The sequence below is a fragment of the Oryzias melastigma genome, linkage group LG11, assembly GCF_002922805.2.
Source record: "Oryzias melastigma strain HK-1 linkage group LG11, ASM292280v2, whole genome shotgun sequence".
Classification (NCBI taxonomy): domain Eukaryota; kingdom Metazoa; phylum Chordata; class Actinopteri; order Beloniformes; family Adrianichthyidae; genus Oryzias; species Oryzias melastigma.
Window position 1 is genome coordinate 2,568,141 of NC_050522.1, and position 4,762 is coordinate 2,572,902.

At 42.9% G+C, this 4,762-nt stretch overlaps 1 protein-coding gene across 2 annotated transcripts in view; it reads right to left on the minus strand.

Annotated features, from left to right (window-relative positions):
- st3gal1l3 (ST3 beta-galactoside alpha-2,3-sialyltransferase 1, like 3) overlaps nucleotides 1-4,762 on the minus strand; it is a 77,085-nt gene that overhangs the window by 16,132 nt on the left and 56,191 nt on the right. For both annotated transcript variants that reach the window (XM_024257936.2, XM_024257937.2), the window contains one exon: nucleotides 1,723-1,849. The gene's annotated coding sequence lies outside the window, so the exon portion shown is untranslated. The remainder of the gene's footprint in view (nucleotides 1-1,722; nucleotides 1,850-4,762) is intronic.

Below are 4,762 nucleotides of genomic sequence, written 5' to 3' on the forward strand. Positions count from 1 at the left end.
GGGTTGATTCGGATGGAGCACTACTGAAGGCCTAGGTGTGAAATGCACGGCCCGCCACTGGATTTGTTTGATATGAAATAAAGAAGAAACGCGGATCCCCTGGTTGCTCAAAAGACCAGATGGAAAGAGAACAAGAGATAAATTGGGAGGAGCTTCAAGCTGTCTTAGCATGATGTGGATGAAAGGAGGAGCAGAGAAGGAGAAATTCTGAAGGAGGATTTCCTGGAGGGGAGTCTGCAGCTGGGAGTTGTTGAATGATGTCAGTGGTTATGACCCCATGTTGGATATGAACTGAAGGAGAAGGAGACATTCTGGAGGGAGGGATGAGGAGATCCAGGGTCTCCTCAGAGGGGAGGGAGTGGTGACAGAGGAGACGAGGAGGTGAAGGAGAAGTTTGATGTTCAGGACAGGAATGCAGAAGGACAGGTGGTGGTGGATGCCAGTCAGTGGTGGAGATATTTTTCCCAAAAAAGAGAGGAACATATGGTGACGTCAAAGGGGAGGGGGGAGAACATATGTTGATTACATCTTTTACAAACATTGTACTCTGAAAGAGATCAAAGACTGCAGAGTCATGGCTGGAGATATGTAGTCAGACAGCATAGGACGGTGGAGGGAGGATGACTTTTGGAAGATCAGGAGGTTCTTCCAGATAACTGGACAGCTAAAGTGATGATGGGGACTAGGAGGAAGGAACTTGGACTTTCATCTAAGATAACGCAGGAGACTTGGTGGTGGAAAGTGTTACGAGGAAAAGATTGAAAAGGAGGATTGCTGAGATCAGACAGGAGTACAGGGAGTTGGGCACTAAGGGCCAACAGTCCAGAAGAACAGAGAGTTTGGGAATGACATGACCAGGAGTCTGCAAGCAGGTCGGAACAGGTGGAGGAATGTTTCAGGTGTGATGTGTGACCGAAGCGTGTCATCAAGAATAAAAGGAAGGGTCTAGAAGAGTGTGGTGAGGGCAGCCATGTTGGTGGTTTAGAGACTGGAAGCAGAGCTGGAGGTAGCAGAGATGAAGATGCTGATGTTCTCTTTGGGAGAGATCAGGATGGATCAGGAATGAAAACATCAGAGGATCAGATCATGGTAGATGTTAAATGCAGGGAAGCAGATGGAGATGGTTTGGACATGTTGAGAGGAGGAACAGTGATGATGGTGAAAGGATGATGAGGTTGGAGATACAGGAAAGAGAGAAAGACCAAAGAGGAGGTTCATGGATGAGAGAAGGAGGCCATGAGGGTGGAGGTGATGAGGAGCGAGTAAGATGGAGGCGTATGATTCCTTGTTGTGACCACAAAAGCCGTAGAATAGGAAGAAGCTGTCTCTAACTTCCCCTAACTCCCTCATCTTCACCTTGTAAACCTTTAGCCCAGTTTTCTGAAACCTTGTTCTTCTCTCAGCCTGCCTCAGGACATGATGGTTCTGCCTGTACCGCCATTATGCTGTCCTGGGGGTCAAAACTTCAACATGTCTGTTTCCATTTTCAATCAGGAAGGGGTTCTATTATATCCCCTCCTGGTCGACTGTGTGAAATGAGCCCATTGAAAGGTGCAGGTCACATGACTGCAGGCCCTCCTCAGTGGGGGTTTTCCTGCTCCATCTATCCTAACTGAGTTGGCTTCAACAGCTGAGCTAAGAAAACATCACATCGCCTCAGAGCTTCTTCACATGATTGCAGTGATTTGTGAGGAACTGCTACCTTTGACTTAAAGGACTCACCTGTTGATTTCATTCCTGCTGTTGAATCAGAAGCATCAGCTTCCAGGAGGGGGGTGGGAAGCAGACGCCTCAGGTGTGATCCTCTCCTGGTAACCGTGTCCACGGCAGGCAAAGTTAGCTGGGAATCCTGGGAGAGCAGAAACAGCAACGCTCCGTAAATGTCGGGTTTTCCAGCCTGCTGGAGAAGGGCGTGTTGTGGTGTTCAGCAGCACAGAGACTTCAGCATCACATCTCTACTTTTGAAGGTCATCCTCTTTGCAAGATGTGCTGACGGTGAGCTGCTTCAGTCTGTGCTGAAAGCTTGTTTTTCTCAACAGCTTCAAGTGTTTGTAGACTTTCAATCTAAACATGAGAAAGGATTCAACATATGACCCCATAAAACAAGCAGATCAAAAAGTGAGAGGTCGTCTTATGGAAGACAGAAAACTCCAGAGAAGCTCCAGAGATCACATTTTAATCTGAAGGAGCAAACACAAGGTCTTTTATTCTGAAAATGAAGCAGATTCAGTCAGGAATAGTGACTTTAACTCTTTAACACCTGAGCTCCAGGGTTTATGTCTTTTGATTTACTATAACTTTCTAACCGTTAACATAATAATTTCAGCAGATTGTGAAGGTTGAGCCGCTTTTCTCCTTCACAGTCTACTGGAATTATCGTCATAAAGGCTGATAAGTTACAGTATGTTAAAGATTTTTTGTTTTAGTTCCACCGACGACACTTCAGGTGTTAAAGGGTTAAATTGAAGGTAATTCAATGATCCAGATGCAGGAAGGTCAGACTCCACAAGGATCCTTTCCTTCTTGACTCACTACTTTGTGCATTATAGTGCGTTTGGCATTTTGTAGTGTCCGAATCCACAGCTCCAAAATCCAGTGCCCAAAACGTTTCCCAGAAGTCTCAGTGAAAAACTAATGTGCCAATAATCAGTGGATTCGCAAATACAGACCACATCGCATTGTGTTTGAACTATTTAACAAAAATGAATTTAATTAACTTTTTGTTATAAACCATCCATCATCAGAACACAGTGGATTCATAAATATTAAAAAATGTTTTTCAGAGTCACAGATGTAAATGTACCAGATTTTAGCAACCATGCTAATTTACATCTGCAGTCCCATTGCAGGTTCGTAGAGAAATCAAGAAAGGACAGGAGAATAAATCTCCCTCATACTCAGTCACTTCCGTTGAAAGCACAGTACAAGACAGTAAAGTCACAACAGCATATCACAGCATATCACAGGACAATGGAATCAGGTTAAAATTAGCATTAAATCACAAGAAAGTGCCACAGTAAAAGCCTAAGACTCAATGATTACACAACGGGGTGGGTTTCAAGAACTTCTTAAGGTGAATTTTGAATGTTTGTAAGGTGGGACATGTTCTTACAGGAGACTGTAAGACTGTAAGACCAGATTTTACTGTCCTTTACAAACAGAGCGTTTTGTCCAAATGCAGTTTTTCTGAGTGGAACCTCATAGTCCCCTCAAGAGGAGGCTCTGGTCCTAAGACCACTGTGAGCCCTTTTCTTTTAGACAGTCAGACATGGGAGGCGGGGCAAGTCCTTGTGGCACCTTGTACATCAAACATCCATATTTAAAAAGTTTCAAATTATCAAAACTCAATTACTTATATTTACTTAACATTTTAAGGAATATGGAGGAAATTCAAAAAACAAATCATCCCGACACCAGTGACATGACGAGCGCTCGTGATACCTCTGAAACGATAGAAAAAACAACTAATCCGAATAGAGAGCCACAGCAGCCTGCAGCAACACCCAGAGCACTAAAACCAGTGACACTTCAAAAACAGGTTCCTCAGAAAAAAGTAATTAGTTCATTCCCATGAGCAGATCTTTTTTTAGATAAGCAAAACAATCTGCAAATGATGTAAGAAAAATGTCTTATCAAGATTTTTTTTTATTTCAAGAAAACATTCCGGTCACTAAGACATCTGACTCAAACTAACAATACTTTGCTATTGAAATATTTTCTTGAGAGACAGAACATAAGACAACTGTTCTTCCAACAAGAGCCTTTCCACTTTCTTAATTTTGCATTTTTTCAGTGTTCCTCAAACACTTTGCATCCAAACACTCTGTGTTTCAGCAGACCTAGAACATGTTTGGTGTCTGCATTCAGTGAATGTAGATCCAGCAGACGGAAACTCCTCACTAAAAGAACCATCCAGTCACAGGAAAGCAGACATTTTTTCACCTTTTACATCCAGGAAAATAGCATATTAGATTTGTGACAAAAATGATGGAATGCTGTAAGAGAAGCCCTGCTATCATCAGAATCCAGAGTCTGAAGCTGCAGCAGGGTTTTAACCAAAATAAAGTCCTGGGGGGAATTCTGCTCAACAACATCACACAGACAAAATGAAAAAGATTTTCCCTCTGATGGGATCACATCTGTGATCCTAAAAACTCACATCGGTGAGGAGAATTTCATTTGAGGGGATGTTGACTCTCAGCTTAGTGTTTCATTTGAATAAGAAAGTTATTTTTCCTGCTGAAGCATAAAAAGATTTCTTCAGACTCAGAGGAATTGAGAAAGGTGAGTCAAGACTTCTGACAGGATCTGAATAAATGAGAGATTTTCGGAGGTAATTTCAGGGACTTCAGTGGGATTCTGGGGAAGAACCGAGAAGACAGGAGCTGTTCGGACGGTAACCCTTTAAAGGGGCCACACCATGATTTTCTTCATTCTTTCAGAGTAAACTATATCCATATATATAATCATTTATTACTTTCGAAACACTAAAAAACTAATTAGTAATGAAATATGAGTCATTTTTGTGGACCGTTTTAATGCACGGAAGTAAAACGACTCGATCTCTGAGGCTCCGCCTTTCGCTCCTTGTCGGTCCCGCCCATTTTACAACGTCTTCCTTGAGCCTGCCCATAGACCAATGAGCCTCCCTGATCCTCCTCCGCATGACCAAACTTTGTAACCAAAACCACATGACTAAAGATCTCTTCAGTCATTGGCCAGCAGCAGTAGGGGCGGGTCAAATCAGAAGAGAGATGGATGC